A 21749-nucleotide genomic window follows, 5' to 3' on the forward strand; every position below is an offset into this window, starting at 1 on the left:
TCCAGTTCCAGAGACTCTGATGCCCTCTTCTGGCCTGCATGAGCACTGAAAACACATGGTGCACAAACATATACATAAAATATAAGTAAACAAATCGTAAAAAGAAAATTGCCTATGGTGGGAGACCTTGCCCAGCCTTGATGCAGGGGAGAAGCTTGGACCTGCCTCAGCTGAATGTGCAGGGCTTTGCTGACACCCCACAGGAGGCCTTACCTTTTTGGAAGAGGGGATAGGGAGTGGGCTGGGGGGATTAATTGGACAAAAAAGAAAAGGCAGAAAATTCTAGGTTGATATGGAGACAGCCAAAGGCAAGTACATATAATCCTAAAGTTACTTTAATATCTGCATTAAGGAGAAATTCAAATCTATTTTTAAAAGAAATTGCTGACTGTTCCATGGTTTTATAGCCAGAATCCAACAGATTTTCTTTAATTTGAAACCCACAGAAATATTAAAATCTAAATGAGTAAAACATAAAATATCTGAACTGAGAAAAAGTTTGAAATTGGAAATACAAAGACCTTCGAAAGATAATGAAGGAAACTCTGAGTTTAAATTCTTCAAACGGTTGTAATGCTAATATTCATTAACTCCTAACTGTTGGATAGCAGCAGAAATAGAGTCCCAGCTGCTTGTGTGTAGTTAACAGCTCACTCTTCCATTCTAGGGACCATGAGTGTGTATTTGCGCATAACTTGTGAGTTCATATATAGTTCTGAATACACAGCAGAACCTATTTTCCAAGTGAACTCTGACACTGTCATACAAATCAAGGGAAACAAACATGTTCCAAAGGGCTTCTAGATGATGGAGATTGATCACTCACCATTCTAAACCTGAGGCCCTTAGTTAGATAATAAATAACTGGATAAGGGCTCGTCTGTCTGATCCACAGTCTGATGGCTGCCTAGCTCAGACCCCAGGAGACCCTGTCAATTTCCAAGCCAAGGTGACTTTAACAAAACATACGAAAGAAAGTACTGCCCTTCAAATTCCTTGCTCGGCCTATGCAGTTTATAATTTTATGTTTTGTAAGCATAACTTATGATTTCCTAAATCACTTTTCTTTCATCTAAAAATATCAAACAAATCCACTTTTACTGGAACGGAGAGAACCTGTCAATGTTTCTAGTAGTTATTGATAATCTGGTGGGATTCAGCTAATTGAGCCTTCGGTACTCAAGCAAAGATGAGACTCTGACTTCCTTACTGCCTTCGGGTTTCTATTGCTGTGGTAAAATGCCATGTTCATGAACAGCTTGAGGAGGAAAGGATTTATTTCTGCTTACAACTTTAAGTCCCACTCTAGTATGTAGGGAAGTCGGGGCAGGAACTCAAGGCAGGAACCTGGAGGCGTGCAGAGGCCATGGAAGAGTGCTGCTTACTGGCTTGCTCCCCCTGGCTTGCTCATTTTGCTCTCTTATAGAACCCAGGACCACCTTCCCAGGGGCAGCACTGACCACAGTGAGCAGGACCCTCCCACCTCAATTATTAATCAAGAAAACCACCACAGGCCAATCTGGTGAGGGCATTTTCTCAATTAAGATCACCAACTCCAAAATGATGCCAGCTTGTGTTAAGTTGACAGAAAAAAAAAAAAAAGAAAGAAAGAAAGAAAGAAAGAAATAAGAAAAAAAACTAGCCGCCACACTTAGGGCAAGCCTTTTTTTTTTAATTTTTAAATTTTTATTTATTGGCAGACTTTCACTTAGTAGCCCTGGCCTCACCTGTGTTGACCAAACTGGCCTCCAAATCACTGAGCTCTGCCTGTCTTTGATTCTGAGTATTGGGGTTAAAAGTATGTACCACCGTGCCAGGCCAGCCTAGTCCTTTTTACAATCATGCTGGAGCAAAAAACAGAACAGCCTTCTAGGCTGCGTCATAGTACCAGAAGAAAGAGACAGTAGTGGAATCTCAGCAGAGCCTGTGACTTACACATTTAACACCTTATCTACAGAGCTGAGCATCCAAATTACAGGAAGGCAGACAGTCCTGGGTGTGCTTAGCACTATGGAGCAGGACACGTGATGAGAAAATGAGGAGTTGTTTAACCCACAGACAAAGACACAAGAAACAAACCCATTCATGTTCCCTGAAGCATTATCCCTCAATCTAATACTTACATGCATGCTTTTTTTTTAAAAAAAAAAAAAAAAAAGCAATTTTTGAAGAGATTAACTATACCGACAAATTTACACTCTAATGAGAGTTTATTATGGATGAATAAATATGTTCCTTTTGCTCCAAACAGTCCCACTACCTGAGAAATAAGTCCCCCTTTACATGGGACAGAAATGAGTGTGATTTGTCACTGTCAAAGCTAGGTGCGAGGAGGCAATGGCGCAGTAATTACAGCCCTGGTCTCGGGCGCCACTGCCCCTCACACCTGGCCCTGGGGGACTCTGATCTTAGTTTTCTCTGGCGTGCTGGCATGGCTTTGCACCTGTGGATCCAAGCGGCATGACAGAGGGTAATTGGATCACGTTTTAAAAAGAGATAACCCTCAAAGAGGCACAAATTACCATTTTATACAAACTGAATTACTGCGTGCCAAAGGTGAGGACGGAGGGTGCTGCCGGGGCATAAAGGATGTAACCTGTGGCTAATGATGGGGTGAGATAACCACGGGCGCTGGGCTAGCAGTCCACAGACACATCTCAACACGGGCGTATTTCAATGGGACGAGCTACATTCTATTGAAAACCTTGTTCTATGCAAGAAACAAGCAAAAAAGAGAAAGAGGGAGGGAGGGGAACAAAGAGAGGAAGGGAAATGGAGAGAGGAGGAGGGAGGTCAGAAAAGAGGGAGGCAGGGAGAGAGGGAGAGAGAAAATGAATGGCTCTTCTTCAGTTGTCTAGTTATCAGAGAAAGTCAACTGTCCCCGACAGCTTTCTGGTTATTCCGCAGGGTTTTCCTTTGTGGAAAGACACTAAGGTCATTGTTCTGTGCCCCTCTGAATCATGCACATCAAACCAGAGCCCCAGGAGCCTCCTGAACACAGGAAGCATTCATTGCTCCATCCCACTTCCCCACTATGTCCTATTTTGGTGGCATATTCCTCCTCCTTCCCATGTTCCAGCTTAGTGAACTGTCACATTTCTCTGAAAAGCTTCTGGAATTCTGGGGACTGGCAATGTGTCCTGTACACTCATGCAACATCACCTGGTGCTAATTCTAGGGTAGAGCTGACTGTGATAAGTTTGTGAAATTCAAGGAAGGGGCTCTTCTTCTCAGTGGCAGACCCTCGGAGTCTCCTGAGGCTGCCTTGCTGCAAGCCTTTCCCCACACACTCTCTCAATGGCGTCCCCTGGTGTTTCACACACACACACACACACACACACACACACACACGCACGCACGCACGCACGCACGCACGCAAATATAATAAAAAAAATCTTTAAATAGGATTTTCTGGTGAACCCCTTTCTTTTTACCAATCATCCTGTGCACCCCATTAATGAGAAAGCTTTTGAAATACTTTACTTGCTCTGTCCACTGTAGCAACTACACCTACTGCCCTCAAGCTTCATCCTCTGCAATCCCAGGGGGCTGTTCTTTGTCAGGTTTACCGGGGATCATCTCACTCTTCTCAGTCAGTGTCACACTTGACCTTAAGGGGGTGCTGGGGTGTCTCTCCTTAAATGAAGCCTGTTGGGTCCTAGGGCAGATCTGAGCTGTTACCCTCCTTTCAATTAGCTATTATCCTGGGGAGATACGTTGAAAGGATGGAAGACTGTTGAGTCAGAGAGAAAAGGACTTTATGAGTCTTGGTGCAGCGTAGCCAGAGAATCAGCATGGTTGTATTGATTTCCTGTCCTTCCCAAGAACCATGGGGGTGGTACTGTTGGTCCCTATGCCATTCACATAGCAAGTTAGCATCATAGCCAAGGAATACTCAGTTTTTAAAAATGTGCTGGTTTCCCAGAGGACCTGCACTTTGCAAAAGGGATTGGAAGAGAAGGCACTTCATCCTTCAAGGCTACTAGCTAGAGACACTGCTATGAGCCAGGCCTGTAAGGAGCAGTAAGGGGCCTTGTACTTCCGTTTTTAACCAATAATGTATAAGGATGCTCACTGCTTTATTACCTACCCATTTCTGTCTACCTTTGTCAGTGATTTAGGGTTCTGTCCTTTCCTCTCTACCTTCTTTCCTTATCTCATACTTTAATTAATATCCATTCCAGGAAATTCAAACTCAAATGCATAACAAGGAAGTTCACAACGAAGCAACAGACAACCAGCAGTAAATAAAGCGAGCATCTGCCGTGAATGTGACCCCATGTCATTCACTATACTAAATGAAGAAAATATTTCATGTAACACAAACATCTATGGTACTTAAAAAAATCACTTTGAAGTCAAGTATTTAAAACTATCAGGAATAAGAAATAAAATAGTCATATATTTAGTCCTCAGTTATTAATATTTGATTGTAAACTAGAACTACCCAACTGTCTCATCCACCCCCAGTCCTGATGGCAAGTTGACTACACTATCTACAGTGTGAAGTACCAACCTCAGCCATGATCCCACTGACAGGGGATCTGTTTGTCTTTCTTTCCCTCAGGGGAACTGCTCTGAAGCACAGCAGATGCCAGGCTGGGTATACCTCTGCTACTTTTCTTTAGGATAGCAACACCTGAGAAAGTTCTAGATTTCTGATATCCCAGCATTCTCTCTGTATTCTAGTTCTTATGATTCTGTTTTTCAGCATTCTTTTTGGTTAACTCTTCCTTCCCAGGTTCAATAACAGAAAATGAGCAATGTCAGTCAAGTTCCCTTGCACGTCGACATCAATTAAATTGTATCTTCAAGGTTGCTGTGTGGGAATGCTTTTCTTTGGACACTTGTAACTTCCGGTATGTTACTACAATATACTTGTGTGTGGCATGTCATGGTTGGTTTTAATGTTAACTTGTCATAAACTAGAAGGTCTCGAGTAGGGAGCTTCAACTAAAGAAGTGTCCTGACTGCCTGGATTGAAGACCCACCCAGATTGTGGGCAGCACCTTTTGGTAGCAGCCCAGACACAAATGGCATCCAAGGTAGATAATCTCTCCTTGTGCTCACTTGGTCTTCAGTCTTGCTCTGAGTTAATTTGCCCTAATAATGATGCTGATTCATCCTCTGGTATCTGAACCAGCATTTCTGAGTTTTGATTAGCTTTGGTTGTGGATTAGGAGGCAGCAGCTCCAGGAAACTTTCAGGCTTCTAGCACCATATTGAGACTATTGAGGTACCAGTCTTGGGGTGACTGAGCAATTAATGGTTGTCAACCCTCCTCCCCTAGTGAGAGACAGTCATAGCAGAATTACTCTGATTGTCCAGGTACCCAAGCCTCAAGGCCAAATGACCACTGGGTTCTCAGCTCTTGGTTGTGATTCTGCTGCAGTTATTTTAAAGCTGACATATATAAAGTTGACATAAAGCACACATATATAAAATCAGCTTTATATGTATGAATATATACCTGAACATATATAAATATATATGAACATATGAACAGATCATTGGGAATGGATGCTGACTACTATCCAGAAAGATTCTTCTCAGCACACCATTGCTTTGATTTCCTGTACCTGTAGAATTTTTGAGAGAACTGAACATCTGACCCAGAGAAGGTAATATGGCAGGGTCAGTTACCACGGCTGATATTAGTCCTCAGTTCTCAGCTCTTCACCTGTATAAATTGACTGTTTCTAATTGAAATTGCCCATCAAATCATTGAGAATTTGCATTTAATATACCTTTTCCTAACATCTATTCTTCATCATCGGAAGAGAAAATAAAACCTTAAATGAGGGCAGTTCAGTCCCTTGCAGTATAAGTCTCACACTGCAGGACTGCAGTTATTAATCAGAAATATAAAAAAATACAATCTCTTCTTGGAGGAGACATGATAAAATCCCTTCTACTACAACATCTCCAGAACCTCATTCCACATGCCAAGATCAGCGAGAAGAGCATGAAGTAAAATCCACAGGGTGATGCTGAGAACACACTGTTTTTGGTAATAAAAAGCTTCAGTTCACGAGTCTATTATGGATCAACTTTTGACTCCTAGAGCATGGGGAAAATATGTCTTTCTCACCATGCTCTATCCACTGTTCCCTTCTGCTCCAAAGACTCTCCTTTCCAATTTCATGTCACATATATTCTCTTACTCTCCCCGTCCCCCTTTCTGAAGACCTCTTTTTTCACCCACTTATGGGTCCCATTTAATTTCATGACCTCTACAGATACTCATCCCAGCATAAATACATGTGTATTAAAGTTAGACCCTGGAGGGGGCTGATGACTCATGGTTAAGGGTGCTTGCTGCTGTTCCAGAGGATCTGAGCAGTTACCAGTTACCCGTTCATGGGGCAGCTCATAATTGCCTAAACTCCATCTCTAGGAGATCTGAAACTGTCATTGAGCCTCTGTGGGTACCTTACTTACATGTACATACCCACACAGAGATACACATATAAATAAATAAAAATTAAAACAAGTGTTTAAAAACTGAAACAAAAACGTAGGATCTGGGATTCACATGTGAAACCAAACATGGTATTTATCTTTCTTACTCTGCGTTACATCACTTAATATAATATTTTCCAATTCCATCCATTTTCCTGAAAATTTTGTAATTTTATCTTTCTTCATTGCTGAATAAAGTTTGCTGTTTATATATACCATATTTTCATTAACTAGTCATCTGTTAATGGACAGCTAGGATGATTCTTTCTCCTTGCATTTGGCTTGCCCTCAGAGATGAGGTCTTTACTGAGATAGATACAGGCACTTTGTGTTTAACAGAATAGCATGGGTCCACTGCAGTGTAACCCTTCTTATGTACAGTATCTGTGTGACTTCAATGAACTTGGACTATTTGTTCATTTATTGAACCTCAATTCTCCAGTCGTGAAAGAGATCCCCGGAATGGCATCATTGGGCTGAGGAAGGTTAACCCAAGCCAGGTCTAAAGCAGAGCAACACACTTTCCAGACGTCATCATCAGTGTCAATGTCCCTTTGTCTACAGGCTCCTCACAGGAGGCATGGATGTATGGTCCCCACTCCCATAACCCTGACCATGGGTTTTCACATTGTGGTATCTTGATTTCTTGGGAATAGTAAGATGATTCCAACAAGTAATGGAATAATGACAAAAAAATGCACAGGCCTGGCTTGGTATCCATGAGTTTCTATCATTTTTGCTCAGTAATTACTGGAACTAGGTTTATTAATTCCTGATTATAGTAGTTTTCTCCTGCATTATATTAGTATGCTATCTTTTTTAAAAGTCTCTTAAGTCATCAAAAAGCCATTTATAAAGTTAAAAAATATGAAAAGTATATTATGCATGTATATATAAAATAACTTCTATATTGTATGTATTTTGGTGTTTCTGGTAGAAAGATAAAAGGGAAGGGAATGTCAACAATATTCCTAATGCAAAAAGCATTTACACCTCTGAATAACATCCTTTACAACTAATTGTAACTATCAGATAGAAAAAGAAACCAATTATGATTGCTAGCTCAAAATTAAAGTTTGTGCTGGGGCTCATTTGTAGTTGGTGAAAATGGTTTAGGCTGCAGGCAAACCTCTCAGTTCTGGTCAATGGGAAGGGTGATCAAATAAAAAACAGGATGTGGAAGTCACAGTTTGAAAATGCTGATGCAACACCACAGTCTGATACTGAGTGAAGAAGGTCCATGTAAACCTTCAAGCGATTTGGAGGTGTTTATGAAGAAAAAAGGAGTGTGTTCTAAAATCAAGCAGATGCTTTAAGAAAACCCATTCTGTGCAGTAGACCTGAAAGCTGAATACCCACACTCCTCCTATCTATCTTATTTTCTTCCTCTCCTTTGGTTCACATTACCTATCTTGAATTTGCTTGGGTCTATCCCGGTGCTGACTTCCACCAGCCAGAATGGCAGAGGATTTTATGTTCATTTTATACTTACTAAAATCTTGTACTCCAGATAATAATTCTTCTACATTCAATGCAAGCATTTAGAACAAATCAACTTGGGATTATTTTAACTCTTCCTTCAATTTAATTCATGTCTTAATTTTTTTATTAATTCTTTGAGAATTTCATACATGTATATGATGTGTTTTGGTCACATCCACACACACTTTCTCCCCTCCAACTCCACCTGGAACCTATCCCCAGGCATTTTTAACCTACTGAGGCCAAACCATGCCAGCAGTGAGTTAAAAATGTGTGTGGAGCCGGGCGGTGGTGGCGCACGCCTTTAATACCAGCACTCGGGAGGCAGAGCCAGGCAGATCTCTGTGAGTTCGAGGCCAGCCTGGGCTACCAAGTGAGTCCCAGGAAAGGCGCAAAGCTACACAGAGAAACCCTGTCTCGAAAAACCAAAAAAAAAAAAAAAAAAAAAAAATGTGTGTGGATATAGGGCCAACTAATGGAGCAAGGGCATTTTGTCACTCAACCTGAAACTTTAGCAAACCAGGTCTGAGTGAGCATCCAGAGTGAATACAAAGGGAGATCAGTGAATCCCATGATGCTACATCTATGCATCCCTCTCTACACATGACAGAGTTCTATTTGCATGTCTGCTAAATATTAGTTTATCAATTAGACATAATTGATCATTGAGTCTCTATAGCAGCCTCTAAATAAATGTCTCTGCTCTATTTTAAATTCTATGTCACTGGGCGGGGAGGGTTGGGGGAGGGGGGATGGAGAGATGGATCAGCAATTAAGAGCACTGGCTGCTCTTCCAGAGGACCAGCATTCCATTCTCAGCACCCATGTGGCAGCTTACAACCATCTGTAACTCCTGTTCCAAAGTATCCAATACCTTTTCTGGCCTTCTAGGCTACTGCATGCTTGAAGAGCACAAAGACACATGCAGGAAACACACAGACACACACACACACACACAGACACACACACACACACACACACAGACACACACAATAAATAAATAAATAAATAAATAAATAAATAAATAAATAAATAAATCTTTTTTAAAGAATTGTAAGGTAAGGAGGGAATAATAAGCCCCTATTTTCAGATTCTATTTTTCATAGAGAAAAGAAAGAAAAGAAAGCTTCTCACTTCCCCTCTCTCTCTTTGCTCCATTATGATAGCCTTTGCCTTTCCTGGCTAGATTAGTTCCTAACACATGCAGCTTCTTCTAGTTCCTGCTGCCTTAGATCATGACTGCAACTCATCTCTGTTGCTAGCAGAAATCAACTCAGAAAACATCTACAAGCACACAATTCCTAACATGAGCAGGACAGGAGTGAGGTGTGTTGTAACCACTCTGAGGGAAGTTGCAATCTTACTTTTAGTTAACTGTGCAGGCATCATACAACTTAGCAAGATAACAAATACATACTTAAGTCCAACAGAAGTTTGTGCTTAAACAACTTAAACTATGACTGTGTAAGTGAGTAAATAGATTATCAAACCAAATGTGCACCTGGCTGAAAGGGCCCTGCCTGAAATGATAACACACCCATTTAATGATGATAAGAGGAGCATAGAGCATAGAAGAACTACAAGAGCAAGCACTGAAGAGTCAGCATGCTGCTTAGAGTCTTCTCTGATGGGACAGGCACAGGTAACCAGGCCCATCAGCAACATTAATGATGCAGGGGAAAGAAGATGATGAGCATGTTTGTGGTCCACAGTTGGTATAAACTTGCTTGGAATTCCAAGAGCCGACAAGCATAGAACAGTACAATATTGATGACTACCTTGACTGAAGACAGTGAGTGTGCCCAGCCAATGAGGGATGATGGTGTGATATCACCAGACTGGGACACAGCCTGGGTGCTGGGAGGATGGTGTATAAGACTTTCCCCACTACTAAATAAAAGAGTCTGCTGTTTGCCTTTCACCTGACTCCTGGGCTCTGTGTTGTTGACTCCACGTCTTCTTACTCCCTACCCTGAGGGAGCCACTAGGACCCAGCAATAAATGAGCATTAATTAGGATTACACAACATTCTGTATTCAGGGTAAAGATAAAATCCTTAAAATTTGTTATAGCAACCAGCATTATCTGAACATCTACTGTCTGCCCTCTGTGTATCCTGGCCACCCTTCCTTCAGATTTCATGAATACAGCATTATTCTACTCTCTTGCCACAATGCTTAATAAATGCTATTTACCACCTACCTGAAATCTCTCCTTGCCTTGATGATTTTCCACACATCCTTAACATCTCACCTGCAACACCTGCCTGTCTTTGTTCAACCCCCACCCCTGGCCCCCACTTTCAGTCTAGTGTCCCCTAGTCCATGCTCCTGAAGGAAACATCTGTCTTTGTCATTGATTTCATAGTTACTGCTGTCACAGGCACTTGCATACCCCCCCCCAAAAAAATAAAACGTGTAAAATTTAAATATCCACAAGTCATGCTAGAGTTTGAAGCATTGGCCCTTGTCTGACTCTTGACTAGCCTTTGAGGATTTGCTGCTTACTTTCCTTAATAACAACAGTGTAAGTTCATGTCACATTATTTTGTTGGAAATAAACATAAACTATAGTTTATGTAGGCAGAGGACTGTTTGATATTAATTTTTCTAAAGCATGGCTTAAAGTATGTTTTCATAGTGTGCCCACTTAAGATATTCTAAAGTGCTTCTACAGAATATTAGAACATTCTGAGGGTGCTAAGGTCCACAGGGTAGCAATAGATGGGATTCAGAGCTTCAGTTAAGTTAGGTAAACGCTAGACTAGCCAACCACACTCTGATCACTTCAGAACATTTCTCCTGTGCACAGAACTTTAAAGAAAAAAGTATAAGATGAATCCAATTCAGTCACTACTTTTAACCATGTTTCCTTAACTACACAGTAGAAAGTGAGACTATACCCTGGAGTTGGCAAATGCAAATATTTGATACACCTTTCTCAGTCCTCTCAACAAGTCAGAGTGCCTTATTTTTTAATCACAAGTGATTCTTTTTCCAACACAGACATCACCCAAGAGTTTCTCTGAAACTCTGTTATACCAACTCAACTCAACTATGTAAGTGAGTAGATTATCAAATTATTATAAGCATGGATATATATACACACATCCATTTGAGGTAAAAGAGGCCTTTACAATATTAGGCATACGAAATGTAAAGGAAATCTGCCCCCTCATGCTTCAAAACTGCCTGGTAATTGGTTTAAAAAAGCATTCGTCAATGCTCCTAAACCAGCTTTTATTGATTGCATTTTTCATTGTATTCTGTTTTGCTCTATCTGTAATTACTACATTATCTGCTTACTCATTATACACATGGAAACTAAGGACTTCAAGGTGCCAGTTTTTAAAAGCTTAGAGTTTAATGGTCATTTATTAGAAAAGCAGTTACTTCCCAGCACTTATATTAGTATATTAAAAAAATTCTAATGAATTCTTTGAATACACACTTTGGGAACAATAATTTGGAAACCCTCCATGGATTAAAAGCTTCCTTGGTAAAACTAGAGAAGTCAAACAGAATTGTTCTTAGCAGCCAAGTAAATAGGAGAGAAATTTACTTTCTGGTGTTTCTTTATCAATAGAGTCAATCCATATACTTTCCTCCATTCATAGCTAAATTCATGCTCTGTCTTCTGAAACTATTTCCATATCCTCATTCACAGTAACACAAGATGTACATTTAGTGACTGCATTTGAGTTTAGTTTTCTTTCTCATATGTTTTAGTTATTTTAATGTCAGCCTCACTCACATACTGAAAATGCACAAATTTTTTGCTTAATAATTCCCAAGACTTTTCAGAGAAATTATAAGTTGTGTGGTTGTCCAAAATATAATAGCTGCAAGCTAGATATCCAGTTTAAGTAAATTCTTTATATCTTAGATTTAGTTTCATGGGCTGGGGATGTAGTTCAATTAGTAGAATGCTTGCCTAGCATGAACAAAGTTCTGGGTTCAATTCCCAGGACTGCCTACACTGGTCACACTGGCACACCTATAAACCCGGCATTAGGAAGGTAGAGGCAAGAGGATCAGAAATTCAAGGTCCTCTTTAACTATACAGTAAGTTCAAAACCAGCCTGTGCTCCATAGAACTCTATTTCAAAAAGTAGGTTTACTCCCATTTATTTCCAATGATGATAAGTGTTTAAATTGCCCTTCAACTATAGTCATGATTTTCCTGATGACAGTAAATGTCAGAAATGAACATTCAGATAATATTGTCATTGTACAAACATTGTGGGGGATGCTTTTAAGAACATAGATTGTATAACCTAATGTATGCTTAGATCATAATATAATATATGTAAAATATAGAAAATATCTTATTGCTCTTAGAGCCCAGGATGACAGGGAGTCCCATGGGCCGCTGTGGGTGTGCACAGCACACTGTTTTACAGTAATTTGATTTATTAGAATATATTAATTATAGATAATGGGTTCCATTACAACATTTTTACTCACATATATAATGTAAAAAGGGTAATTACAGACAAGGAGGCATATTGTAATTATTTCCCACTCTCAGAAGTAGCTGTTCTTTATAAATATTTCATTTCACACTTTATAGGTTGAACCTTACAAAGTTTTACTTGACATGAGAGAAATTGAAAAGTAGCAATACTTACTAGTTCTTTCTTATAGACTATAATTCTGAGATCAATGAAAGGTAATCTAATTTTCTGTGTAACAAGATGTGCATGAAAAGGAGAGAACAAGCACATATTCTCTACTTCATACTTCATGTAATCTGCACAGGAATTCTGCAAAGAATGTGTTCACTATCCCTACTTTTTCTAGTTTGTTAAGACTACCAGAGCAAGGGACAGGGCTATCATATAAACTTAAGCTTGTCCATAGACAAAGCCAGGGGTCCTTCTGTCAGTTGTACCCTGGTATGGTTCAAAGGGGAGAGAACATTCCCACTGTTAAGGACAGTTTATAACCCTGGAGATATACTCAAGAATCAATTGGCCTACAAGTCACTCACAGCCTCTGGGCTTCCCTCCAGTGTTCTTGATGAAACAAATTTGCACATTCTAAATAAACAATGAGCCTTCTGCTTGAAAAACATGGGGTTATTTAAAGATTTCAAGAGAAGTTGACTTTTTGCTACAGGGCTTACTTAATTATGTTTTGTTACTTTATTATAGATGTTCACTAACAGAGACTGCAAGGATACAGGTCCTATCTGGTTTCTGTGAGTCAACACACCACCTTGTTAATTCTTTCTCTGGAGCATTCTAATTAAGATACAGTAGAGTTGAACCTTTGCAGTAAAGGCATCTGAAAGAGTACCAAGACATGATTTGAACAATAAGTAAATAAGGTAACTTGAAGGATTTCAAGAAGTCTAGGACTATCATATTTAACCTGGCATTGGGTAGGAATTTTTTGTTCTGGTCCCAAACCCTTCAGGACCAGCAAACAGCGCATCCTACCCACCACATTCTGAGGTCCTGGTCATCTAAAAAGAAACAGCTCCACATACTTCTGCCCTACCCCCCACATACCCTGGTCCCATGTACCAGAAATGATTGATTATTCCTGTGAAACTTGCTGGTGACTGCAGTGGCTTTCGGCAGCTTGTTTTTATCACAGTGGGCAAAGTGAGTTTGTGTACCTATGGTTTGGGGGATTTACTCAGTCCAGAGCCTTGTAAGCATTATGCAAGCTGAGCTACATTCCAAGGCCTTTGGAAGGTGGTGGTGCCGGTGCTGGTGCCGGTGCCAGTGCTGATGGTGTTGGTGCTGATGGTGCTGATGGTGCTGATGGTGTTGGTGCTGATGGTGCTGATGGTGATGATGGTACTGATGGTGTTGGTGCTAATGGTGCTGCTGGTACTTCTGGTGCTGCTAGTGCTGCTGGTGCTGCTGCACCTCAGCATCATCCAGGTGTCTGTACTAATCATTTACTTAATAGTTGATTGACTTTTCTTTACATACACTAGCCTAGCACATGACTCGAGAGTTGAGAAAACCTATGGAAACTTTTCACATATTAGTAGAATAATAATCTTCAGGAAGAAAAATATGAGCAAAGTGTAGCTGAGTCTACCACACTCTTTTATTTACAAGTAAAACTTCCAGGTACACACAGTTCCTAGCAGGATTTGATTCATCACTTTCCACATCATTCTTGGATATCCTTGGTTAAGATCATCCCTTTCAGTAGGAAGAGGTACCAAGAGTCTCACAGCCAAGATGAGGATTACACAGTACAGTAAAAAAACATTTTATGTTGCCCAAATTCTCACTCAAAAAGTTTTGAAAAATAAGCATGCCCTTGAAAAGAATCCAAGGGTCTAAGAATGGACATGAAAATTTTCCTTGTGATGAAATATTATTCTGCAGTAAATCTAATGAACTATTGATAAAACACTTCATACAGTTAACTAGAAAACATTATGCTAGCCGATCATAATAAAGCCAAGTATGGTGTTTTTGCATTTACATTAAATGCCTAGGAAAGACAACTCAATTAAAGACATAAAATAACTGTGGTTGCTTACAGCTGCAGAAGGAATATTGTGAAAATGACATTTGCCTGCCAAGTGATACTTCTTTTCATTTGAGGATAAAAAAAATCTATCAAAGGCAATGGAAGATATCTAGTGTCTTCCTCTGTTGCTCTCTGCCATGAGACAGGCTCCTTCAGTGAACCAAGCTCATCATTTTGGCTAGGTCGGCAGACCAGAAAAGTCTCCAAATCTGTCCATTTCCTCCTTCTAAATCTGGGATTATAGAGACAAACAGTCATGTTCAGCTTTTTGTAGGTGGATGCTGGGGATTTGAACTCAGGTCTTCATGTCTGAAGAACAAATTTTCTTACCCACTGAGTCATGTCCCTGTCCTCTCTTACCACTTTATTTCTATATGCAGAGAAAACATTTTCAAGCAGACTGAGTCCAAATAACCACCTAGAATCTCTTTTCAAAAATTATTTATAGGCTACCAGTAAAATTGATTTTGTGTGTGGTTAGTTAAAATATCTATTTTTTTGAATTGTCTATAGTTTCCATGGTGTGTCTCATCACAAACTGCTCAAATGCCTCTTCTAAAAACATTTCAAATGTATTTTTAAAATTTCGACAATAAAAGGAAGCAGAGAAGTTTGACAGCCTTAAGTGTAAATAAAACTTGCATTTTGTATGATTGCTGCAATTATTTTGAAGCAATAACTGTATACAAATGCAATATCTTCCCAAAGAGTCAAATGTGTCCCGGAATGGCTGACAACATGACAGCATGCCCACACTGATGGAAAAGTTTTCCTTTCAGTATCATAAGCCTAAACTACTAATCAGAAAAAAATGTGACATTTTAAGAAGATAAATTGAGTTCAGGGTCCTGCATCTAGCAGACATCTTTTGCTTGCAGGAAGAAGACAGACAGTTTTCCTTTTCCTTTGAAAGCATTGTAGGGATCAGCGTTTTGATACTGTCAAATTAAGGGATCTTGTCATAGCTCCCATGGGCAGATGGCTGCATTGTTCAAAGCAGCTGATAGAAGCTGGCTTTCTTCAAAAATAAACCCTAAGTATACGTTTGGTCATAAACAACATTCAAATGTCTAAACTTTTAAGGCATTTTGACATCCTGCTTTTAATGAACTGTTCATAAGAACCATCTCTATATGAATAAAAGTTTTAGCTGACTTCAAGAGACATGGAAATATTCCTAGCAGAGAAAGTGAAAAATGACATCTCCTGGCTACAATCCCTGTTGTCATCTAGCCTTCTGCCAGTGATTGGTCATGGTGGGTACACAGCAGGTTGGCTTCTCCTTAGCATTGCATTTGCCTACCTGAGTCGTCTAAAATGTGGGCAAGTTAATTAGTGCAAAGCAACCTGAAACTGTTCATGCACCACAATGTAGATCTAATACTCACAGTCATTGCTAGTTCTTCTTGTGTGTCCTCAGTTAAATTCCAGGTTCAGATTCATTGTTAAGCTGATACAACACTACTAGTTTTGTTTGACTTCATGTGTAAAAACATTTATCCCACAAAAGTTGCTGTGATCTGTAGTCCGATTAAATTTATTTTATGTTACATTGTTTGAGTAGATCTTAAAGTCAACTTCTTTCTCACATCAGGTTTCCACTACACACACACACAAAACTGTGTACTAGACAACAAATTTCACAGGCATGGCTGTGTGAGTCTGTCACCCAATTTCTGAGACTGGATCAGAGCTGGGGTGAAAGAGACAGGAGTGTCAGGATCAAGGTGTTTACTGAACACCAGCATAGCTGAAAATACTGAAGAAGAAAAAAAAAAAAAAGGTAAGTTCCAGGTTCATTAAAAGACCCTGCTTCAATGGAAAAGGCATAGAAAAACAGGAAGAAAACCAATGATGTTATGATATGTTCACCTTGCACACATACACTCACATACAATACAAGAGATTGCTTGACTAAATAATCGACATTATGAAAACAGCATATTGTCTATGAACATTCGTAGTTTGTGTATATATATGTAGATTGTGTGTATATATATGTATATATATACACATATATATAATTTTGAAAAATATTTTAGTTGAAATTATTAAGGAGATCAGATCATAGCATGGCATTGTTTCCTTGCTGACATTTATTCCTACGGTTGTACTGAGAAGTACGTAAGGACAAGCTAAAAACCAATGGAACAGCTTGTGAATATAACCTTAAGAATCCAGCCACAGTCAGCACTGCTGAGCATGCTCAGGGTGAGTAGTGTTTGAGCTCCCTGGGGAAGATGTGTTTCCATCTGCTTCAGCCAATTGTAAGCTGCAGATATAACAAAGAGCTTGCGCAGACACAAGCGAAGCATTTTACGTGAAGAGAAAGGAGCTTGAGTTCCAAGAAAAACATTAGCACTTTTTATGTCTCTTCATTACCAATTATTGTCCTCAACATCTTGTTTTCTTGTTTGTTTATTTGTTTTGCCATGTCTTTAGCAAATCTTCACATGTAGAAGGGAAAAGCCTGTCTAAGTACTTTACATCATTGCCAGTTGCCAGATTAATGTCTCTCCAGTTAATTCTCCTAAGAGATCTCTACCATTTTCCTCTGTCCTTGTCACAAAACAACTCTGCTGAGGCCACTTTAGTTCACCACTTAAATCAGGAGAGTTGACTGTGGCATGGTATCTGCCTCCTGTGGGATACTTACCACCAGAGACAGGGCTTCCCCCTCATTCACTAATTCATTAACATTGCTGCTCTTTCAGAGGACCAGAGTTTAGTCTCCATCATCCATGCACAGGTCAGAATGGCCTGAAAATCCAAGAGCAGGTGATTCAACACCCTACTCCAGGAACACCCAAACTCTCAATTGTCCACACACACATACACATAAATAAATAAATAAATAAATAAATAAATAAATAAATAAATAAATAATTTAAAAAGACACAATTCACTAAGGGGCTACCAAGTGCTGGGCACTGTGATAAGCATGATAAAACATGACTGAGGAGCAGTACCTGGCTCATGCACACACCTGATAAAGGACAAAGGAAGATAGACCATGCTCAAGGAAACAGAAATTCTCTGAACACAACCAGCCTTTGGCAGCTCCTTCCTGGGATCCTGCTGCATACTTGGATTTGCTCACTCAGGTATTTCACTAAGAACAGCATCTGATCAGGTAAGGAGAGGAGCCAGCCCAGAAGTTATGCCTTGATGTCCACTAGCTGCTGTCTCCTGCAGCCCCAGCTCCCCGGCTCAACCCCATCACCTCCACAAAATGTTCTCCAGCCTGCAGAACTGGAGCACAAAAATCCCTTGACTTTCATAACTTAGTCACACAGAACTAGTCTAACAATACCCTCTACAGAGCTTGAGTTTTCCTTCTCCTTACCAAAAGTTTCCATCACAAACTCTAAGCTGTCAAGTTGGGAAATATCCAGTGCTCTCTCAGCACTAATGATGCAATGAGTATAGCATAAAATGCTGATTCCCTCTTTCATCCAACTCCTTTAAAATACTAAAAGATGCCCCGAGTTTCCACTATGTCAGAAGAAAACACTTCTGCTCAGAAGTCCTATTTCTTTGGGTTTCACAGCTCTGCCTTCTCCTCCCTTCGAGCTTAATGCAAAGCCTCTTGACAGATCATTGCTCAGTGGATGTAGATCATGGAAAGATCATTCATTTGTTATATGAAGTTTCTTTCCCCTTCTGTTCACCTCAAATCTAACTTCTCTGTGATACCATTTTTGACTGGACTAATGCTTCCAGCCTCCTTCTCCAATCCACACAGCCATTCACCTTAGACTTATCTGATAATGTTGTTCCTCATTTTAGGATATGTTCTCCTTCCAGATACCTAACTCCGGGACAGCAGGAAGAGCACTTTGTGTTGTCTGTCTTTTGAGCACACAGCCCAAAGACCATATACCTCAAAGAGGATGAGTACTCCCTCTCTCCAAACTTCCTACTCCAGACCTACCATTTCCCAACTCTTCTACATAGAGATCTGTATTCTTACTTGGGGGTCAGCATGAAATGGATGACTGAATTCCAAGGAAATAACCTGAAGTCACAGGGAATTAGATTTGTAAACAGCAATCCAGTCGCATGGGCCATTTGAACAAGAAGTGGATAACTGTAAAACTGTCATAAGTACACTTGCACAGCTCTTTGAACACTCTGAGGTTCTATTTCAGCACCCTGGACTAGAGACCAGAAACATTCTCAAGTGATTATGTTGCAAATTTTTCAAAAGGTAGATATTTTAGCCACGATTTTTATTCAGATTTTTAATGCATCTTGTTTTACCCCTACACTTGACCCAGTCAGGAGGTCTGGCACTGGAGAAATTGTATGGGGTTATATTTATGAGATATACTCTACGTATATGTGGTTTGGGGCCATTTCATATCCATTTAAAGTAGTGCTAGCCACTTGCAGGAAGAAATGGCTCCCGTGGATATTCTTACCATAGAAAGGGACAACTCAACCAAACACTGTGGCATCATGGAGTCAGACAAAGATCATAATCATGTTCATACATACTCCACTTCTCAACACCGCAAACACAAGACTGAGCAGAGCTAGCCTATGTAGAATTTCCCAGCCATCAACCATGAAAAATATAACTACGAAACTGGTTTTTCAATGATGCTCAGTCAACCCAAAGTCCTCTCTGGGAAGGAATTTACCCACTATTACAACATCAGTATCTATAAATGAACCATACATTTTTCTCATATTCATCAGAATCTCACAAGATTATCATTCCAAGTTCTTGTGTTTACAAAGCACAAAACCATAATAACACTATCTATAGTAAAACTGTAATAACTCAAACATGGAAGGAATTGTGTGACTGCTCCCCACCAAAATGGCAATTAAACTAAAAAAGACTGTAAGGTTTTATAAATAAGAGGTTGAGAAGCTGAAAAATATTCACGAGACCATATGAAAACAAGACTGGGTTATGACTTTACTCTCCATGGAGAAGATACAATTCTAAAATTGCTACCAAAAAAAGGTGACTAAAAGAATATACAATCAGAAATTAATGGAAAGGTGTTATGGGGTTATATTAGGTAGTTAAAATACCATCTTTCTGGAGATGTTCAAAGTTTTCACATTTGAGGGGTTCTTTCCCCCTCCCATCCCCCAGTGTGTGTGTGTGTGTGTGTGTGTGTGTGTGTGTGTGTGTGTGTGTGTGTGTGTGTGTAAGTCAGAGCACAGCCTCAGGTGGTGGTCCTCATCTTCTGCTTTTGAGACAGGGTCTGTTGTTTCTTCTCTGTAGCTGGACCATGGTCTTCTGGGAATCCTCCTGTCTCTGCCTGCAATCTTGTCCTAAGTGTGCTGGGACTGCAGATGTGCACTACTGCATCCAGCTATTTCTTGGTTTCTGAGGATTTGAACTCAAGCTTGTATCAGAAGCTACAAACCCACTGAACTGTCTTCCCAGTACCTACATTTCAGTTTTACTGATATTTTGTTTACAAAACGGATGTTTGCTTTCATATCTAATAAAATCTCATTATTCTTTTTCTTGAATAAATTATCTCTTGATGGTGTGTGTGTGTGTGTGTGTGTATACACACACACGTATATATGTGTGTATATGTGTGTGTTTGTATAAAATATATATTAAGCCCTAAGAATCCTTACTCAATTGTGAGGCAAGGGCCCACAGAAACAGATTCGCTAATACAAAGCAAGGTAGACATGCTGAGGATCTGCTGCTGATCCAGTTTCAGTTCCCCTCAAGGCCAATGGGGACGAACTGCAAGACGCTTTCCACCACCTGACTTGGTCTCCTGACCACAAGAGAGAGTGCAACCCCCTTTCCCTCTTCTTTTAAGTGGTCACATACACAGACAAGAAGCCACGCCCCAAGTCTTCTACCCCAAAGCTATTGGCGGAATGAATTCCCACAGCACTTAATATCCTACCATCAAGATACAGAAACAAAAATATTCCATGCCAGATACAAGCAGGTTGTTGACATATATCAGCAAAATGTCATATCATGGCCCACAGTGAATGAACAAGTTTGTCTTCTTGTAACTGAAGCTTGTATTGGAGGGCAGATAATCACTATCCTGGATGGCTTTCATTGGTCTCTGTTTTGCCTTTTCCCACTGTGATACTCGATAATGAGAGTTTTGTAATGTACAGGGGAAAGGTAATGGGCCTTTTTAAAGGTGAGTGGAGAACCATCAAATTAATTCAATGTCTGCAGTGCTGATAGTATGGTATTAAAAGCTCCGAGCACTAATGGATAGTGAGCCAATTTTCCAAGGTCAAAGTTCCAAATTACTGTGTGAATCCTCAAATGGTTCTATATCATGAACCACTTCTGACTTCCATCGACTGTGTTTGCATTGCATTATCTGCACAGGGACATATGCCTCATGACTCCCAATTTTCCATTCAGAGTGTCCTGAGAAAACAGAGTTTGGATGAAAATGAAGAAGCATCTCATGGCCTTCTCTCTCCCTAATACCCAACAAGCTGTCTCAACAAGTACCTGCTTTACCATAGGATGAAATGCAGGGATCATTTGAGCCCATGAAGCTTGGGGAAACCTCTCATCTGGAAGCAGAGCAATGGTGGTCTGTTTTATGTCCCAGCAGAGTATAGACCATGCTAATTTCTAAGGCTTTCACCTATGGACTTTTTTTTAAATCTCAAAAAGGGTGGGTTCTGAAAAATCATGATCCTGTACAAACCAGAGGGCTCCACAGGTCTGCAGGTATCTAATAAAATCACACATCTTACCAAAATTATGTTCTCTGTTTCACATATTCAAATCAAGTACTTAAGAATGAAAACATTTAGAGGATTTTGATGACTGTTAAACCTCATTCCTACCATCTCATTTAATATAATCATTCTGTGATTTTATTTCTAACACTCTCTTTTCTCCCAGGCTGGGGTACAGTCAGATCTTTCTCTGTTACCTGACAACATGATTTATCTCCAAGCACTGTTCCTGCTGTCTGTGGACATCCTCCTCACTCCCTGCTGAACAGAATCCTTCTAACTCTCATAAACCCAACTTATCTCCTTGAGATTTTTCCTTAATCCTCTTTCCAACTCCATCCCATTGCTCAGAGTAATTATCTATCTGTATGATATGTTTGAAATTTGAAAATTTCATCAGAACAAGTTACTTTAATGTTGTTTGAAAATTGCATTTAATAATGTACCCATTGTTTTAAACTGATTTAAGCCTTTATCTAAGATGAACAACCAAGGAGCAAACTTTATAAAACTAGGTAAATTAAAACAAACCCCGGCAGTCAGAACCCATGATCCAACATTGTACTGGGAGAAATGTAGAAAATTACTCAT

General features: G+C 39.9%; 1 protein-coding gene across 5 annotated transcripts in view; it reads left to right on the forward strand.

The window, feature by feature from the left end:
- LOC114696427 (SPHK1 interactor, AKAP domain containing) overlaps positions 1-21749 on the forward strand; it is a 151692-nt gene that overhangs the window by 92227 nt on the left and 37716 nt on the right. The window contains exon 2 of one of the 5 annotated variants that reach the window (XM_028874102.1): positions 4742-4859. The exons of the other annotated variants lie outside the window; for them this stretch is intronic. The gene's annotated coding sequence lies outside the window, so the exon portion shown is untranslated. The remainder of the gene's footprint in view (positions 1-4741; positions 4860-21749) is intronic. 5 annotated transcript variants of the gene reach the window in all.

The sequence above is a fragment of the Peromyscus leucopus genome, chromosome 13, assembly GCF_004664715.2.
Source record: "Peromyscus leucopus breed LL Stock chromosome 13, UCI_PerLeu_2.1, whole genome shotgun sequence".
NCBI classification, from domain to species: domain Eukaryota; kingdom Metazoa; phylum Chordata; class Mammalia; order Rodentia; family Cricetidae; genus Peromyscus; species Peromyscus leucopus.